The following is a 20,855-nucleotide window of genomic DNA, read 5'->3' on the forward strand; positions in this document are numbered from 1 at the left end:
GTCAAAATAAATAAATGTTATCTCTATGGAAGCTTTTAAGTTAGCCATTCTAACTTTACAACATTCTAAAGGAACATTTCTCTTGAGAAAGGTTGCTACAAAGAGTCCAGAACCTTTTCTCCCTCTACAAACCCCTTAACCTTGATGCCTAACTATATTATCTCACTGGATTTCACTTCAGAAATATTTACTGGACAATGAGTACAAAGAGTAAGTATGCTAAATGGTTTTAATACATTGTCATTAATCACCACACCAAACTGATAAAGTCAATATTAATATCACCATTTTTAACAGAAGAAACTAAGGCTTCAAAGGTTTAACTAGGCTGGGTGCAGTGGCTTACATTTATAATCCCAGCACTTTAGGAGGCTGAGACAGGAGAATCACTTGAGCTCAGGAGTTCAAGGCCAGCCTGGGCAAAAGGCAAAATCCCGTCTCTACAAAAACTACAAAAATTAACCAGCCACGGTGGTATGCACCTGTAGTCCCAGCTACTTAAGGAGCTGAAGACGATCAAGCCACTGCCCTCCAGCCTGGGTGACAGAGCAAGACCACGTTTCAAAAAAGTTTAAACAATGTGCCCAAAGTTATAACTGGAAAAGACAATTCCCTCCTTTTATAATTTCTATTATGTAAAATTTCAAGCATACATTAAAGACAGCAAATCCCTTAACCCCACCAAGTAGCTACAATCATCAACTCATGGCCCAAACTTGTCCATGGCCACGATACCCATATTCTTACCAATTCCTGTTTCCTTAAGTATTCTGAAGCAAAAAACTTCTATCTATAACTATTTCAGTGTATACTTCTAAAAAATAAGTATTTTCATACATAAATATTTAAGTAGATACCGCTAAAACACAAGAACTCAGATGGGTGCAGTGGCTCACATCTGTAATCCCAACACTTTGGGAGGCCAAGGCAGGCAGATCACTTGAGGTCACGAGTTCGAGACTAGCCTGCCCAACATGGTGAAAATCCGTCTCCACTAAAAACACAAAAATTAGCCAGGCATGGTGGTGGTTGCCTGTAATCTCACCTACTCGGGAGGCTGAGGCAGGAGAAGCCCCTGAACCCAGGAGACAGAATCCCTTGAACCCATCCCTTGCAGTGATCCGAGATCATGCCACTGCACTCCAGCCTGGGTAAGAGTGAGACTTCCTCTCAAAAAAACGAAAAGGAAAAAAAAAAAAAAAAAAAAAAACACCAGGCACGGTGGCTCAAGCCTGTAATCCCAGCACTTTGGGAGGCCAAGGCATAAGAATCACCTGAGGTCAGTAGTTCCAAGACCAGCCTGGCCAACATGATGAAACCCCATCTCTACTAAAAATACAGAAATTATCTGGGCATACTGGCATGTGTCTGTAATCCCAGCTACTTAGGAGGCTGCGGCATGAGAATAGCTCAAATCCAGGAGGCAGAAGTTGCAGTGAGCAAGACTGGACCACTACACTCCAGCTTGGGCCATAGAGCAAGACCCTGTCTCAAAAAAAAGACAAGAACTCAAAGGTGTACTCTGTCATTCTCATTAAGCTATACTTTCTCACAGAATAAAACCCAAGGTACCCTCTGATCTCAAACTACTTAATAAAAGGTAACATTTCAAAACTTTCAAATGCATATGATAAGGAATAGCTGGAGGCAGCTAACCTAATCATCCCTCTTTCTTGAAACTGCTGGTTTTCTTACCCCCTATATTAAATTGGTTTCCCTCCCTCCATGCCACCTGCTTCTGGTTTCCATTTCTGGCTCCTCATTTTCCTTCCACTGAGCCATCTGCTCTTCTCACACATACTCATTCAGATAACTCTTTCTAGATAACTCATTCAGTTTTATGACTTCATCTTATCACCTCTGGCCTAGACTCTAATTTCAATTGTGTTCTCTAATCCAAGCTACTGTTCCTCAACATTTCTACTTAAATATCTTGTGATCATCTCAAATTGAATATGCACCAATCCCAACTCATCAGCTCCAAAAATCCAGCTCTTCTATCCTCTTTACCTATCTATTATAAATCATTATCTTCCAAATCACCCAGGCTCCCCTTAAGTCACACATCAGTTTGTGTTGGTTTTTCTCTTGAAATGTCTCTCAGCCATCCTTTTCGGTTCCATTTACACTGCCACCACTAAAACTCAAGCCTTCAACAACTCATCTAAATTATCATAAGAGCCCTCTATTAAAATTCAACTATCTCCATTTCAGTCTGTTCTATATAATATTGATTCCCTCCCACAACATATTTACTGAATGACTAATGTATCCTTAGCATTGGCCAGTTAATGCAGGGATACAACAGTGATCAAGACAGGCACCTCTTTCTAGCAGAGGAAATAAATTTTTTTCAAATAATTACAGATTGTGGAAAATGCTGTGACAATGATTAAAACAGTGCTATCATAAAGGACAGACAGTGTAAGTGCTACTTGAGTTAGAGCTTTTAGTTAAAGATAAAATTTACGTGGACATTTTAAGGATGAAGAGGAGGCAGTCATGTAAATATTTAAAGGAGAGTACTCCACCCAAAGGAAACTGCAAAGCACATAGGTTCCAGGAGGGGGAAAAAAAAAATCTCATGTCATAGAAAATGACCAAGCCTAACGTGGCTAGAGAACAAGGACAAAAGTGATACAAAACAGAGATTGGAAGAGACACAGGCCAATTTTATTCTACATGTAATAAGAAGTAGTAAGAAGTAGGTTGGGCACGGGAGCTCAAGCCTGTAATCCCAGGACTTTGGGAGGCCAAGGTGGACGAACCACTTGATGCCAGGAGTTCAAGACCAGCCTTGGCCAACATGGTGAAAACCAGTATCCACCAAAAAACACAAAAAATTAGCTGGGCGTGGTGGTGTATGCCTGTAATCCCAGCTACTTGGGAGGTTGAGGCACAAGAATTGTTTGAACCTGGGAGGCAGAGGTTGCAATGAGCTGAGATCACACCACTGCACTACAGCCTGGGAATGAAACTCTGTCTCAAAAAAAAGTCATGTAATAAGAAGAGTTTTAAGCAAGGGAGTTATAAACCAATACATGCTGTGACAGAGACTGTTAGTACTCACTAATGACTGCGTTCTCTTCATTAAAACACCGCTCTACTACATTTCTCAGCCACTCCTGCAGTTAGGTAGGATCACATGACTCAGTCCTGACCAATGAAACTAAGTGGGTAAAAGTGATATAAGCTACTTCTAGCCTGGACCCTTTCTCCACACACATTTCCCCTTTCAAAACAATTTGAGAAACCAAAGCTGATTAAGGTGGTGACGTAAGATACAGGAGCCTGTCCTCCAAGTGATTGCATAAAGCAAAATTGACCCTCAACACACACACACACACACACCCACACACACCGGGGAAGAGAGAGAGAGAGAGAGAGAGAGAGAGAGAGAGAGAGAGAGAACTGTCATGCAAGAAAATAATGTAAACTTCCACTGTATTACGCTGCCAAGTAAGATTTGTTACATCATTAATGCAGAAATCTTAAAAACATTTCTCTCGCTGCTGTGTGAAGAATGAGTTAAATGGACAGACAAAGTAAAAATAAAAAGACCAGTTCAGACTCAACAAAAACATAACTCAAATGAAAAATAGACAAAGAACTTACATTTCTCGAAATATATACAAATAGCCAACAAACATATGAAAAGATGCTCATCACTAGCCATTAAGAAAATGCAAATCAAAATCACAGATATATCACCATTAAGATAGCTACTATTTAAATTAAAAAAAAAAAAAAAAAAACAGAAAACAAGGGTTAGTGAAAATGTGGTGAAACTGGAACCTTTTACACTGTTGGTGGTAATGTAAAATGGTACAGCTGCTATGGAAAACAGTATGGTGGTTCCCCCCAAAATAAAAGGTAGATTACCATACAATCCAGCAATTCAACTTCCGGGTATACATCAAAAAAACTGAAAGCATGAACCTGAACAGATATTTCTATACCATGTTCATAGCAACATTATTCTTAACAGCTAAAATGTGGAAGCAACACAAGCTGCTCATCAACAAATGAATGGATAAACAAAATGCGGTATATATAAACTCCATACCCTGGTGTCACTTCCCATTTCCCTCTAACGTCCCCTACTCCCAGTCCTATGCAACCACTCTATCCCTACAAATACACATTCTTCTGGACACTTCATACAAATGGAATCATACAATGTGGTCTTTAGTATACTTAGCATTGTTTGTTTGTTTGTTTTTGACATAGAGTCTTGTTCTATCACCCAGGCTAGAGTGCAGTGCTGCTATTTCGGCTTACTGCAACCTCCACTTCCCAGTTTCAAACTATTCTCCTGCATCAGCCTCCTGTGTAGCTGGGATTATAGGTGCCCACCACCACGTCCAACTAATTTTTGTATTTTTAGTAGAGTCCATGTTGGCCAGGCTGCTCTCGAACTCCTAAACTCAAGTTATCTGCCCACCTTGGCCTCCCGAAGTGCTGGGATTACAGGTGTGAGCCACCATGTCCAGCCTACCTAGTATGTTTTACTGGTTTATCTATGTTATAGCATGTATCATACAATACTACGGTCGTTTGTGACTGGTTTCTTTCACAACATAATGCTTTCAAGGTTCACCATGCTATATAATATGTATCAGTTCTGTATTCCTTTTTATTGTCAAATAGTATGCAATTGTGTGAATACACAGTGTATGTAACCATTTATGAGCTGATGGACATCTGAGTTGCTTCGACTTTTCAGCTATTATGATTGAGCTGCTTCTTAAACAGATTTTCAAGAAATCCTATTTTTAGCAACACTCTCACCTCCTCCCTGCCAAAAATTGCCTGATGCTGCCAATTCCTGAACCTGAGGACTATTTTCTACTTTTGCTCCTGCCAGTTAGGATTGAACATTTTTAAGCCCACTAAGAATTTTATCATCAGTTCACTTGCTTTCCAGCTTCCAAATTTTATTGCTGCTGTCTCTTCTTCCATTCTCTTGCGTAGTTCAAATCTTCTAAAAGTATCCGTTACTGTCACCTTGCTGGGCTGTCAAAGGGGGTAAAAGTAAATGTATCTTTCACTCAGCCATCTTTACTTAGAAGTCCTTTCAATTATTTTTAGCCTTCATTCTTTCTGATGTATAGATTTGAAGGCTATGTACTACTCTTCCTCTAAGCATGGCTCTATACGTATCCCTTAAGTTATACCTTGTTTTCATAGTTTAGTTCAAAATAGTTTAATGTTATTTCTTCTCTAATCCCCGAGTTACTCAGGAATATAACTTATTTTCAAATAGCTGAGAATTTTTTAGTTTTTTTGGTAATGCATTTCTGGCTAAATTCCGATATGTCAGAAAACACTCTAGAATTGATTATTTTCAACTTTTTTATTGTCCAGCATGTGTCAATTTGGGAAAAACTTCCATAGGCACTTGAAAAAAAATCTGCATTCTGTAGGTATTAGGTGAAATGTTCAATGCATGTCAATTAGAATCATTTGTTAATTACAGTGTTTAAATCTTTTATATATTTTGTCTCATTATTCTAATTACTCGAGAGGCATGTTGAAATATTCCATATTATGCTTAGAGATTTGTCTAATTCTCCTTTTAGTTCTGTCCATTTTTTGCCTACCATGCTGGCAAAGATTAGAAAAGAATGATAACACAGAGTTAAGAAACACAGTAGTAAAGGTGTCTTTAAACATCTGTATCTTTGAAACCAGTTATTTTACACTGAGAAACTGATCTTAGGCAGGAAGGGAGATCCAGACAAGCTCTTCATGGGCACTTTGAAGTTACATTGATTCATAAATTCTCGTTGAAGCCTTACAGCTATCCTTTGATTACGTATTATTCCCATACTAGAGATGAGAAAAAAAATGACGTTTTTTAGCGAACTAAAAGACTATATGTATATTCTTTGTAGGAATAAAAGTAGAAACAGCTTTATTAAAGAAAATCAAGAATTTTATAACAGAGACAAAGTAGGCAAAGTTTTTTGGTTAAAAAAAAAAAAAAAAAGGCCGGGTGCGGTGGCTCAAGCCTGTAATCCCAGCACTTTGGGAGGCCGAGGCGGGTGGATCACGAGGTCGAGAGATCAAGACCATCCTGGTCAACATGGTGAAACCCCGTCTCTACTAAAAATACAAAAAATTAGCTGGGCATGGTGGCACGTGCCTGTAATCCCAGCTACTCAGGAGGCTGAGGCAGGAGAATTGCCTGAACCCAGGAGGCGGAGGTTGCAGTGAGCCGAGATCGCGCCATTGCACTCCAGCCTGGGTAACGAGCGAAACTCTGTCTCAAAAAAAAAAAAAAAGAAACCGTAAGATTTATACATACACTGACATGGAAGGATATTCATAAAAGCCAAGTTAGGAAACAAAGTACAGCATGTGATCTCATTTTTTTTTTAAGTGTGCATAAGTTTATGGGTTCATAGAAACTGGCCAGGCACAGTGGCTCACACCTCTAAATAGCAGCACTTTGGGAGGCCAAGGCAGGCAGATCACTTGAGCCCAGAAGTTGAAGTCCAGCTTGGGCAACATGGCGAAAACCCACCTCTACAAAAATTACAAAACTTGGCCAGTCATGGCAGCACCTGACTGTAGTCCCAGATACTTGGGAGACTAAAGTGGGAGGATCGCTTGAGCCCAGGAGGCGGCAGCTGCAATGAGCCAAGATCATGCTACTGCCCTCCAACTCGGTGACAGGGCCAAATCCTGTCAAAAAAAAAAAAAAAGCCCAAGTCTAAGATATACATATTAAAAAATTACAATGATAAATGACAAAGACATCATTTAGAATAAAGAAAAACATAATTATACAAGAAGCTTTGTATAATTACTAGAAATTAGATTGCTCATACAATTAAAATTAAACATACCCGAGCTTTCTGGAAGCCAGGACTTAAAGAGAAACACCATTTTACTCTATTTCCTGGACAATGTAATTCAGTATAATACATGACCCACATTAATTCTCCCTCTCATTACTGACATCAAGGGAAAATATACAAACACAGACAACACACACATGTACATATAAATATATATGTATATTACCACCTCAAACAGCTTCTTACCTAAAGCCAATTTATTCCCTCAGCTATGATTTGTTAACTATGAACAATGGAGAAAAGGACAGGTGTAGGCCCAAAAGAACAGGCCCAAATCACCTCAAATGAGCCATCTTTTTTTTCAAATCAGCCTTCTTTAAAGTATATGAGCCTCCTATGCTCTGCACTTAGATGACAAGAACAATGCATGCATATACGCATTATGTGTTATATGATTTCTTCCTTCAACATTTTGTTTTTCCTACTCTTTAAGATTTTACATTAAAGAAGTATCTCATGCTTAGTTCAGCAGCAAATGTACTAACACTGGAACAATACAGAGAAGATTAGCATGGCCCCTGCGGAAGGATGACACACAAATTTGTGAAGCGTTCCATATTTTTAAATTTGAAAATATATATATATATATCTCATTCGTTGGAGGGCAGAGTATATCCTAGCAATTTTTACTTGTAACTTCCATGATATGCCTTAGACTAAATCAGACAGCTTCAGGAAGTTTCAGGGTTATAACCTGAAGCTTTTTTATAGAAATAAAAGTAGTTGCCAGGCACGGTGGCTCACGCCTGTAATCCCAGCACTTTGGGAGGCCGAGGCAGGTGGATCACGAGGTCAATAGATTGAGACTATCCTGTTCAAAATGGTGAAACCCCGTCTCTACTAAAAATACAAAAAATTAGCTGGGCATGGTGACACATGTCTGTAATCCCAGCTACTTGGCAGGCTGAGGCAGAATTGCCTGAACCCAGGAGGCGGAGTTTGCGGTGAGCCGAGATCGTGCCATTGCACTCCAGCTTGGGTAACAAGAGCGAAACTCTGTCTCAAAAAAATAAATAAATAAATAAATAAAAGTAGTAGTAGTAGTCTAAAAACAGCTTTATTAAAGGAAATCAGGAACTTTATAACAAGAACAGAGTGGGTAAACTTATTCCATTAAAAAAAAAAAAAAAGTAAGTATTTTAGTCTCTGTGGGCTTGAGTCTTTGTCACACATCCACTTTTTTCCAGCCCTTTAAAAATTAAAAACCATTCTTAGGGCAGTAAAAATAGGGTTTTAGAGAGGCGATAATTAAAACAGTGGATTTAATACATAAATTATTTTTAGGAAACTAACCCACAAGAGCAAAATATACAGAAAAGCAAACAGTACCAACAAAATTTCAGAAGCTAAAATATGGACAACTGGTAACTAATTCACTTAGTAAATTTTAGAAAGGTGAAGCCTAAACCCTGAGTTGAAAACCCCAATATACATCTTGGAATCCTTAAAGTATACAGGAACTGGCAGCACCGAGTACTGCCTGAACTGGATAGAAGAGGAAATTAAATAAGACTGAGTGAAAGCTGTCTGAGAAGCAGATACATCCTTTGAAGCTATCCAAATCTACCTGATGGTTGGCTATCCACTCTCAGTAACAGAATCCTGCTGGTTTATTCTTTAGAAAGGGGTTTTTGTGGGTTTTGTTTTGTTTTTTTGAGACAGGGTCTCGCTCTGTCACCCAGGCTGCAGTGCAATGGCATAATCTCCATCATGACACTGCAATCTCCGCCTCCTGGGCTCAAGTAATCCTCCCACCTCAGCCTCTCAAGTATCTGGGACTATAGGCATGCCACCACACCCAGCTAAATTTTGTATTTTTTGTAGAGATGTGGTTTCACCATGTTGCCCAGGCTAGTCTCAAGCTCCTGGGCTCAGACAATTTGCCCGCCTCAGCCTCCCAAAGTGCTAGGATTAACAGGTGTGAGCCAGCTTTGTTTTTGCTTTTTCAGAGTCCCTGAACTAGGAGTCACCAGGTATAATTAAAGGTCTATGTATTCTACCAAAAATGGGGGAATCAGAGTCCACTCCCTCACACCAAAACAAAACAAAAAGCTAGTGGCCGGTCAGGCGCGGTGGCTCAAGCCTGTAATCCCAGCACTTTGGGAGGCCGAGGCGGGTGGATCACAAGGTCGAGAGATCGAGACCAACCTGGTCAACACGGTGAAACCCCGTCTCTACTAAAATTACAAAAAATTAGCTGGGCATGGTGGCGCGTGCCTATAATCCCAGCTACTCAGGAGGCTGAGGCAGGAGAACTGCCTGAACCCAGGAGGCGGAGGTTGCGGTGAGCCGAGATCGCGCCATTGCACTCCAGCCTGGGTAACAAGAGCGAAACTCCGTCTCAAAAAAAAAAAAAAAAAAAGCTAGTGGCCATCCTTCAACCCTCAGGCAAACCGAGTTTTCCCTGATGAACCTGACCCAAAAGGAAACATCTAAACATCAGAGTTTTCTCAAAATAAAAAAGGCTCACTTGGACCATAATGCAATGAAATTCAAAGTCTGCAAATCCCAATCAATTAAAGGTTTTTAGCTATCAATCAGCCAAGTATTACTGATACCTGAAGTAAGACTCCAACATAAAAGAGACAAAACAAATGGAGAAAAATCAACTTAGAAAAAGCAGTCTGCAGCCAGGCACAGTGGTTCACACCAGTAATCCCAACACTTTGGGAGGCCAAGGTAGGCGGATCACCTGAGGTCAGGACTTCAAGACCAGCCTGCTCACCCAACAAAGTGAAACTCCATCTCTACTAAAAATACAAAAATTAGCCTGGTGTGGTGACGTGCACCTGGAATCCTACATATTCAAGAGGCTGAGGCAGGAGAATCACTTGAACCTGGGAGGCAAAAGATGCAGTGAACTGAGATCGCACCACTGTACTCCAGCCTAGGTAACAGAGCAAGACTCCATCTCAAAAAAAAAAAAAAGAAGAAGAAGAAGAAAAAAAAATACCTGCAAAATGAATGTTAACAGCTTTATTCACAATAGCCAAAAACTGAAAACCAAATGTCTGATTTTTTTAAATTACATTATATTCATCCAGTGGAAAACTACCATCATTGAAAAAGAACTACTGCTGCACCATACAGCATAAATGAACCTCACAAACACAATGTTAAGCAAAAGCAGCCATCCCAAGAAAGTATATATACTATATGGTTACTGTATTAGTCCATTTTCATCATGCTGATAAAGACTTAACAATTTATAAAAGAAAGAGATTTAATGGACAGTTCCACGTGGCTGGAGGGGCCTCACAATCATGGTACAAAGTGAAAGGCATGTCTAACACGGCATCAGAAAAGAGAAGAGAGCTTGTGTAGAGAAACTCCCACTTTTAAAATCATCGTCTTATCTCATGAGACTTATTCACTATCACAAGGAAAGCACAGGAAAGGCCCACCCCCATGACTGAATTACCTCCCACCAGGTTCCTCTCACCACACCTAGGAATAGTGGGAGTTACAATTCAAGATGAGATTTGGGTGGGGACACAGCCAACCCATATCATTCTACCCCTGCCCCGCCGCCACCATATCCCAAGTCTTCACATTTCAAAACCAATCATGTCTTCCTAACAGTCCCCCAAAGTTTTAACTCATTTCAGCATTAACTCAAATGTTCACAGTCCAAAGTCTCATCCGAAACACGGCAATTCCCTTCTACCTATGAGCCTGTAAAATCAAAAGGAAATTCATTACTTCCTAGATACAATGGGAGTACAGGGATTAGATAAATACTGCCATTCCAAATGGGAGAAATTGGCCAAAACAAAGGGGATAAAGGCCCCATGCAAGTCCAAAATCTAGCAGGGCAGTCAAATCTTAAAACTCCAAAATAATCTACTTTGATGCCATGTCTCACATCCAGGACACGCTGATCCAAGAGGTAGGTTTCCACAGTCTTGGGCAGCTCTGACCCTGTGACTTTGCAGGGTACAGCCTCTCACCCAGCTGCTTTCACAGGCTGGCGTTGAGTGTCTGTGACTTTTCCAGGTGCACTGTGCAAGCTATAGGTGGATCTATCATTCTGGGATGGTGGCCCTCTTCTCACAGCTCCACTAGGCAGTGCCCCAGTAGGGAATTTGGGTGGGGGCTCTGACCCCACATTTCCCTTCCATACTGCCCTAGTAGAGGTTATCCATGAGTGCCTCACACCTGCAGCAAACCTCTGCCCGGGCATCCAGGCATTTCCATACATCTTCGGAAATGTAGGTGGAGGTTCCCAAACCCCAGTTCTTGACTTCTGTGCACTCACAGGCTCATCATCACATGAAAGCCACCAAGACTTGGGGCTTGCACCCTCTGAAGCCACGGCTTGAGCTCTGCACTGGCCCCTTTAGGCCACAGCTGGAGCAGCTGGGATGTAGGGCACCAAATCCCTAGGCTGCACACAGGACAGGACCACTTTATCCTCCTAGGCCTCCAGCCTGCCAAGGGAGGGGCTGCCATGAAGACCTCTGACATGCCCTGCAGACATTTTCTCCATTGTCTTGGGGATTAACATTCAGCTCCTCATTACTTATGCAAATTTCTATAGCCAGCTTGAATTTCTCCTCAGAAAATTGGATTTTCTTTTCTATCGTGCTATCGAGCTGCAAATTTTCTGAACTTTTATGCTCTGCCTCCCTTATAAAATTGAATGCCTTTAACAGCACCCAAGTCACCTCTTGAATGCTTTTTTGCTGCTTAGAAATTTCTTCCATCAGATACCCTAAATCATCTCTCTCAAGTTCAAAGTTCCACAAACCTCTAAGGACAGGGGCAAAATGTTGCCAGTCTCTTTGCTAAAACATAGTAAGAGTTCCCAACAAGTTCCCCATCTCCATCTGAGACCACCTCAGCCAGGACATTATTGTCCATATTGCAATCAGCATTTTGGGCAAAGCCATTTGACAAATCTAGAAAGTTCCAAACTTTCCCACATTTTCCTGTCCTCTTCTGAGCCCTTCAAACTGTTCCAACCTCTTGCCTGTTAGCCAGTTCCAAAGTTGCTTCCACATTTTCGGATATCTTTTCAGCAGCTCCCTACTCTACTGGTACCAATTTACCGTATTAGTCCATTTTCATGCTGCTGATAAAGACATACCTGAGACTGGGCAATTTACAAAATAAAGTGGTATAATGGACTTACAGTTTCACGTGTCTGGGAAGGCCTCACAATCATGGCACAAAGTGAAAGGCATGTCTTCTCACATGGCAGCAGACAAGAGAAGAGAGCTTGTGCAGAGAAACTCCCATTTTTAAAACCCCATGAGACTTATTCGTCACCACAAGAACAGCATGGGAAAGGCTCGCCCCGTGGTTCAATTACCACCCACCAGGTTTAATTACCTCCCACCAGGTTCCTCCAACCACATTTGGGAATTGTGGGAGTTACAATTCAAGATGAGATTTGTGTGGGGACACAGTCAAACCATATCAGTTACATTTATATGAAGTTCAAAAACAGGCAAAAATAATTTATGGTTAATAGAGGATGGAATAGTGATTACCTTTGGAGATACTGACTGGAGGGGGCAAAAGAGAGCCTTTTTGAACACTAAAAATGTTCAACATCTAGATTTAAGTGATGACTATATGGATATCTACAAATATAAAAATTCCACACACTTAATCTACTCAATAAAAATAATTTAAAGATACTTTATCTAAACAAATTTTTAATTTTTTTTAGACATTGTTTCACTCTCACTCTGTCTCCCAAGCTAGAGTACCATGGTACTACCATGGTTCACTGCAGCCTTGACCTCTTGGGCTCAAGCAATCCTTCTGCCAGCCTTGCAAGTAGCTAGGATTACAGACATTTACAACCAAACTGGGCTAATTTTTTTTTTTTTTTTTTTTTTTACTTTTGTAGAGGCAGGCTCTTGCCATATTGCCCAGGCTAATCTCTAACTCCTACCCTCAAGCCATCCTCCCAGTTCAGCCTCCCAAAGTACCAGGATTACAGACATGAGCCACCATGCCCAGATTGAACAATTTTTTTAAAGAAATTTGTAAGCTTTGTAGTTGGATCCCACAATAGGAATTAATCAAAAGGGAAAAAAACGTAAAGCCTTACACACAAAGACCATTATTATAGACTTGATAATAGCAAAACATATTTAAACACCTGGAAATAACACTTAATAAACAAATGCCATGCCAAACCCTTGATTTCTCTGGTGTAAGAGAAATTATTTGGCATCTGTCTGATACTAGCAGCCAAACTTAATGCTGATTAACCCAAAGAAGCCATCTGCCCTGAGGGAAGAGCATGATCACAGACACCAAGGCAAAAAAGGGCTAAGCTATTCAAGACTGAAAGGAAAGGGACAAAAGCAAGAGATGAAGCTAAAATATAGATAAGAAGTGAAAAGAAACAAAAAATAACTGATTTCCATGGGCAGCAGAATTATTGAGACAGAGGCAGGTTGTACACTAAATATTCTAAATGTTTCTAAAAATAAATTATTCAAGAGCGTGTAGTACTTGGAAATGATCAAACATTCCCAAGGAAAACTGCCCAATGCCCTATTAAATTAATAAAGTATTTCTGCAATACAGTAGGAATAATTAAAAGGTACACAGCATATTACAATCTTTGTTGTATCTATTATTTGAGTTAATCTAAACAGTAACATGATATTAAAATATGTGCTAAAATTTGTGGAAGAAAAGGATGATTCTTTTTAAAAACAACTTTTGAGAACAACCATTCTTTTAAAAATTTTTGGCATATTTTCACTGCTTGTTTTATTCAACTGATTGAACAAAAGCAAATATTATCCATACCATATTCATTTTCTTTTTTTTTTTTTTTTTTTTTTTGAGACGGGGTTTCGCTCTTGTTACCCAGGCTGGAGTACAATGGCGCGATCTCGGCTCACCGCAACCTCCGCCTCCTGGGTTCAGGCAATTCTCCTGCCTCAGCCTCCTGAGTAGCTGGGATTACAGGCACGCGCCACCATGCCCAGCTAGTTTTTTGTATTTTTAATAGAGACGGGGTTTCACCATGTTGACCAGGATGGTCTCGATCTCTCGACCTCATGATCCACCCGCCTCGGCCTCCCAAAGTGCTGGGATTACAGGCTTGAGCCACCACGCCCGGCCTCTGCCATATTCATTTTCAATTCAGCAATCATTACATACAATTTCAGGAAGAAGGAATAAGAGAATCAGTGTTTTAACAGGCTTTTTAAGCTGATAATTTAAACAAATAGAAACAAGCAACTATTAACAACCAAAAACAAATAAAAAACAGACCCAAAGAGTAAGCATTCCTTTTCCTTCAGAGAGATTCCATTAAAAAAATACCAAGGCAACCCTATGTTGTTTCTGTTACAGAAACTTCAGAGTTAAAAGGGGGGAAAAAAAAAAAAAAAAAAAAAAAAAACCTTAAAGAATAGATACATAAAAGCACTCTAATTCACCAAATAGAAGAAATGATTTTTCTTTTTTTGAGACAATCTCGCTCTGTCACCCAGGCTGGAGTGCAATGGCACAACCTCGCAACTCCTGCCTCCCGGGTTCAGTGATTCACCTGCCTCAGCCTCCTGAGTAGCTGATATTACAGAAATCCACCATCACACTCAGAAATCTATTTTTGTATTTGGTAGAGACGGGGTTTTACCATGTTGGCCAAGCTAATCTTGAGCTTCTGGGCTCAAGCTATCCGCCCACCTCAGCCTCCCAAAGTGCTGGGATTACAGGAGTGAGCCACCAGGCCTGGCAGAACAAATAATTTGTAAAACTGTCTTGCTCAAAGAAACATTTTGTCTTGTCTTGCTCAACAAGAACTGCTGGTTCCTGACAGATGAACAAGAGGACAAAAAGGAGCAAAACGTGAAAGTGTTACAATTCTAACACTCAAAAAGAGAAAGAAAAAATTACAGCTAGATCATTATATTTAGTTATGTGATAAACCCTCCAGGTTTCCTCGAAACCAGGCATCTCCAAACTTTTTACACAGGGGGCCAGTTCACTGTCCCTCAGACTGTTGGAGGGCCGCCACATATTGTGCTCCTCTCACTGACCACCAATGAAAGAGGTGCCCCTTCCTGAAGTGCAGCGGGGGGTCAGATAAATGGCCACAGGAGGCCGCATGCGCCCCATGGGCCACAGTTTGGTGATGCCTGCTCTAAACCATTACATCGTTCTGTATCTACATTCAAGAGCTTCAAAGATTAATTTGCATTATTAAGCGATTGGAAAAGACAAATTAAATTTCAGCAGTAAAATCTGTAAGAGATTCATTTTTTAGATGACAGAACTCAACGGTAAATACTGGCCAGGTGTGGTGGCTCATGCCTGTAAACCCAGCACTTTGTGAGGCTGAGGCAGGTAGATCACCTGAGGTCAGGAGTTCCAAGACCAGCCTGGCCAACATGGTGAAACCTTGTCTCTACTAAAAATACAAAAATTAGCCAGGCATTGTGGCAGGCCCCTGTAATCCCAGCTACTTGGGAGGCTGAGGCAGGAGTCTCCCTTGAAACTGGGAGGCAGAGGATACGGTGAGCAAGAGCCTGCCACTGCACTTCATCCTGGGTGACACAGTAAGACCCTGCCTCAAAATAAAAAAAAAACCTCCATGGTAAACATGACAATATTATGTTTGTTAATGGTGTTAATACAGCTAACAAGTATGGGGGAAAAATTGTATACAGGCTTTAAATCCGTTTAAATAATTCGTTAAGGCCAGTGCAGAGTCTCACACTGTAATCCCAGCACTTTGGCAGGCCAAGGCAGATGGATCACCTGAGGTCAAGAATTTGAGACCAGCCTGGCAAACATGGTGAAACCCCATCTCTACTAAAAATACAAAACTAGCCGGGAGTGGTGGCAGGCTCCTGTAATCCCAGCTACTCGAGAGGCTGAGGCAGGAGAATCGCTTGAACCCAGGAGGCGGAGGCTGCAGTGAGTCAAGATTGTGCCACTGCTCTCCAGCCTGGGCAAAAAGTGTGAAACTCCATCAAAAAAAATTGCCAGACACAGTGGCTCACACCTGTAATCCCGGCACTTTGGGAGGCCAAGGCGGGTGGATCTACTAAGGTCAGGAGTTTGAGACCAGCCTGGCCAACAAGGTGAAATCCTGTCTCTACTAAAAATACAAAAATTAGCCAGGCATGGTGGAGGGCAACTGTAACCCCAGCTACTTGGGAGGCTGAGGCAGGAGAATCACTGGAATCTGGGAGGCGGAGACTGCAGTGGGCCCAGGGAGCACCACTGCACTCCAGCCTGAATGACAGAGGAAGACTCCATCTCAAAAAAAAAAAAAAAATTACAAGGTAAATATGAAGATTCTCCTGCCCTGAAGTTTTCAGTCTATGAGAAGGCGTAAATACAGAAAATGCAAAATAATGTGAGGCAAATAATGCAAAATTACAAGAGATGAGTAGTATGGTTTCATAAATAAACAGAATTTGCGTTAGAAGATCAAGGTTTGAGTCTTTGTTTTGCCCCCATCACTAGGTGCATCTAGTCTATGCTTATTTCAGTTTCCTTATCTAAAAAACACAAGGTTGGATTCCACCATTCCAGTAATAATGCTCTGAGTCTATGATACAAGTCCACATGAGATTAAAAACCAAGGGAATAGTAAAACCACAAGGGGTATGGGTTTAAAGGAAAGCAACAGGCCAGGCACAGTGGCTTACCCCTACAATCCCAGCACCTTGGGAGGCCAAGACGGGAGGATCACTTGAGGCCAGGAATTCAAAACCAGCCTGAGCAACAGAGTCAGACCCTATCTCTAAAAAAATAAAAATAAAAATTAGCCAGGCATTGATACATACTTGTATTCCTGGCCCTTGGGAGGTTCAAGGTACAATGAGGAGCTATGCTTAGGCCACTGTACTCCAGCTGGGGCAACAGAGCAAGACTCTGTCTTCAAAAAAAAAAAAAAAAAGGAAAAGCAACAACAACAAAGCAAACAGGAAAAACATTTGGAAGGCTGCACCAAAGGACCAAAAGCAAAACTTCAACATTTTCCTTAATTTCCTACTTGGTAATTTAAGAGAAAAAAATATTTTAAACACTAGGCAACCTGGCCAGATGCAATGGCTCATGCCTATAATCCCAGCACTTTGGGAGGCTGAGGCCTGTGGATCATCTGAAGTCAGGAGTTCAAGACCAGCCTGGCCAACATGGAGAAACCCCCATCTCTATGAAAAATACAAAATTAGCCAGGCGTGGAGGCACGCACCTGTTATCCCAGCTACTACTCGAAAGGCTGACGCAGGAGAATCACTTGAACCCAAGAGGCAGAGGTTGCAGTAAGCCAAGATGGTGCCACTGCGCTCCAGCCTGGGCAACAGAGTGAGACTCTACACAAAAAAGAAAAGGGATTGATACGAAGGTAGAAAAATACAAAGGGTAAATAAGAACTAGAGATTGGTTTGGTTAGAGTGGACAGTTCCTATAAAGAAACAGTGCTGGCACTGATTAAAGAAAAAAAAGAAAGTGCTGGCACCAGAAAAATAGGTTTGAGCAGACTGTTAGAAGGCTATGAATTCTGAACTATACTGTGAAGATAACAGGGAGCTATCACTGGTTTCTGAAAAAGAAGGATGTGTTTGAAGCATTATTCTAAGATTTAGGCAGGACACACTAAGTAGAGAGAAAAGCCAAGCAGAAAACCCAATTAAAGGCTAGTGAGTAGTTCAAAGATAAAAATGGCTGGCAAAAATCAGCCAATATTGTTAACGTGCTTCGAGACAAACCAAAGTTTCTATCTGGGTAATTGAAAATGTGATGTCAGCAAAACAAAGTTAGTTTTGAAGGGAAGACTAGTTATTTCTGTTACAGTTTAAGGTGAGGATCAGCCAGACATAACTGTTGCCTTAATCTTTAAATGTCATATTTAGCCCTGCGGTCTTCTTAACATCACAGTATTTATAGAGAATGTGTTAAATGCTCAGTGATTTCAAGAGTTCCCTTCAATTTTACCTATCAATGAAATAATCATTTAATTTTCCAGTACAGATAAAGAATGTTTGGTATTTTTCCATATTATAAAGGTAAATTCTAAAAATTATTAAACCATAATTTAAAAAATGAACTGCATCTGTATTAAGTCAATTCTTCCTGAAAAGTGATTTGTAATAATCACATCAAACATACCTTCAGCTTTGAAAGGAAAGTTCTCAGAGATCCAAAAGAAAAAGAAACCCAGCCAGACACAGTGGCTCACGCCTGTAATCCCAGCACTTTGGGAGGTCCAGGCCGGCGGACCATTTGAGGTCAAGAGTTCAAGATCGGCCGGGCGGTGGCTCAAGCCTGTAATCCCAGCACTTTGGGAGGCCGAGGCAGGTGGATCACGAGGTCAAGAGATCGAGACCATCCTGGTCAACATGGTGAAACCCCGTCTCTACTAAAAATACAAAAAATTAGCTGGGCATGGTGGCGCGTGCCTGTAATCCCAGCTACTCAGGAGGCTGAGGCAGGAGAATTGCCTGAACCCAGGAGGCGGAGGTTGCGGTGAGCCGAGATCGCGCCATTGCACTCCAGCCTGGAAAACAAGAGCGAAACTCCGTCTCAAAAAAAAAAAAAAAAAAGGCCGGGCGCGGTGGCTCAAGCCTGTAATCCCAGCACTTTGGGAGGCCGAGGCGGGTGGATCACGAGGTCGAGAGATCGAGACCATCCTGGTCAACATGTGAAACCCCGTCTCTACTAAAAATACAAAAAAACTAGCTGGGCGTGGTGGCGCGTGCCTGTAATCCCAGCTACTTAGGAGGCTGAGGCAGGAGAATTGCCTGAGCCCAGGAGGCGGAGGTTGCGGTGAGCCGAGATCGCGCCATTGCACTCCAGCCTGGGTAACAAGAGCGGAACTCCGTCTCAAAAAAAAAAAAAAAAAAAAAAAAAAAAAAAAAAAAGAGTTCAAGATCAGCCTGGCCAACATGGTGAAACCCCGTTTCTACTAAAAATACAAAAAAAAAAAAAAAAAAAGGCTGGGCGCGGTGGCTCAAGCCTGTAATCCCAGCACTTTGGGAGGCCGAGGCGGGTGGATCACGAGGTCGAGAGATCGAGACCATCCTGGTCAATATGGTGAAACCCCGTCTCTACTAAAAATACAAAAAAATTAGCTGGGCATGGTGGCGCGTGCCTGTAATCCCAGCTACTCAGGAGGCTGAGGCAGGAGAATTGCCTGAACCCAGGAGGCGGAGGTTGCGGTGAGCCGGGATCGCGCCATTGCACTCCAGCCTGGGTAACAAGAGCGAAACTCCGTCTCAAAAAAAAAAAAAAAAAAAAAAAAAAAAAATACAAAAAAAAGAAAATTAGCTGGGCGTGGTGGCACACACCTGTAATCCCAGCTACTGGGGAGGCTGAGCATGAGAATCACTTGAATCCAGGAGGCAGAGGTTGCAATCAGCCAAGATCATGATACTGCACTCCAGCCTGGGCAACAGAGCAAGACTCCATCTCGAAGAAACCGAGAAACATCAAGTATCACTTAATATCACTTTTCTTTATTTTCTTTTTTAATTTTTTTTTTTTTTAATTTTCTAATTTAAAGACAGAGTCTCACTATATCGCCCAGGCTGATCTCAAACTCCTGGACTCCAGCTATCCTCCCGCCTTGACTCCCAAAGTGCTGGGATTACAGACTTAAACTACCTCGCCTGGTTTCATTCAGTATCTAACAAAACATTACAGGTAGGTTTCAAGTTTTATTTACATGGACCTGAAAGCACTGCAGAAACCTGGACAAAAGATAATGCCTAGAAAAATAAGTACACATTTTAAAATTTAATACATGAAGCAACAGCTAGTAGATCTGAACACTGTGCAAACTATCTTTATGGATATTACAGCCAATTCCCACAGACCACAAATTTTCCCAAAGAAAGCCTCAGAGCTTGTGGTCAAGATGAAAAGAAAGTACCATTTATTAACCAGTACATATTACTATCAAGTTGTGAATGGAACGCCTATTTAAGAACATCACTGACTCCATCCACAAAAGAAAATAAAGTGTTCTTAAAAAAGAAAAGAACAAACGTCGACAGTTATCAAACAAACAAACCTTTCTTCTCGGGTTATTTCCCCGTTTACTGTGTGACCTCGCTGAAGGCTGAGAGTGTAGACACAGTGGTTTCCAGGTGCTGAAGAAATCGTTATTGTCGGTTTGCCGTAAGTCTATCCAAGGAAGATTTTTAAAATGAGTACTTCGGCTGGGCACGGTGGCTCACGCCTGTAATCCCAGCGTTTTGGGAGGCTGAGCCAGGCGGATCACGAGGTCAGAAAAAGGGAATCATCTGGCCAACACGGTGCAACCCCATCCCTACTAAAAACACAAAAATTAGCTGGGCGTGGCTGCCTGCGCTGGTAGCACAGCTACTCGGGAGGCTGAGGCAGGAGAATCGCTTGAATTCGGGAGGCAGAGGTTGCAGTGAGCCGAGATCGCGCTGCTACACCTCAGCCTGGCGACAGAGTGAGACTCTGTCTCAAAAAAAACCCATCAGCAACAACCAAAAAAAATGAGGACCTCTTGGCAACACTCAACCCGTTTTGGGGCAGACATTGAGCTGCTCTGCTCCCCTCCCAAAGAGGAGTTGGAAAATTCTTCTTAACCTCATTCTTTCACAATTCCTAAGGCTTCTTACCTAATATAACGTGTAGAATTATTTTCAGTTGACTCCAGGTCTATCAGCTTGACACCGAGAGCCTTCCTACGGTTACGTCCTCAGCCCTGAACACATCCAGCTTCCTCAGCTTCTAACGGCAATTTTAACTTATATGTTAACATACAAGAAATGTTACAAAACCTACCGAGATAATTTTTTCACCGAACATATTACAACTCAAGTCAAAAGCTGACACCCCCAGCAACTCGCGTACGAATGCGAAGCAGGTCCGGACGTTTAAAGTCAAAGCCCCGGACCGAAAACGGCCGGCGGGTGGGGGGAGGGGCGAGGGCGCGTCCCGAAGATGTCCACTCTCAGCACCGCGCAGGCGGCCGCCCCCGCGCGCCTCTCGGGCTGGAGGTGAGAGCACCCTCCCTTCTAC

General features: G+C 41.7%; 1 protein-coding gene and 1 non-coding gene across 5 annotated transcripts in view; one reads left to right on the forward strand and one right to left on the reverse strand.

The window, feature by feature from the left end:
* The window catches only part of NCK1 (NCK adaptor protein 1), a 79,283-nt gene that overhangs the window by 57,884 nt on the left and 544 nt on the right, over nucleotides 1-20,855 (reverse strand). The window contains exon 1 of one of the 4 annotated variants that reach the window (XM_074405877.1): nucleotides 19,873-20,836. The exons of the other annotated variants lie outside the window; for them this stretch is intronic. The gene's annotated coding sequence lies outside the window, so the exon portion shown is untranslated. Of the gene's footprint in view, nucleotides 1-19,872; nucleotides 20,837-20,855 lie in introns of those variants that run through there. 4 annotated transcript variants of the gene reach the window in all.
* LOC120360863 (U6 spliceosomal RNA) lies at nucleotides 7,323-7,429 on the forward strand. Its single transcript, XR_005577265.1, has one exon. It is a non-coding gene; the product is annotated as a U6 spliceosomal RNA (small nuclear RNA).

The sequence above is a fragment of the Saimiri boliviensis genome, chromosome 9, assembly GCF_048565385.1.
Source record: "Saimiri boliviensis isolate mSaiBol1 chromosome 9, mSaiBol1.pri, whole genome shotgun sequence".
Classification (NCBI taxonomy): domain Eukaryota; kingdom Metazoa; phylum Chordata; class Mammalia; order Primates; family Cebidae; genus Saimiri; species Saimiri boliviensis.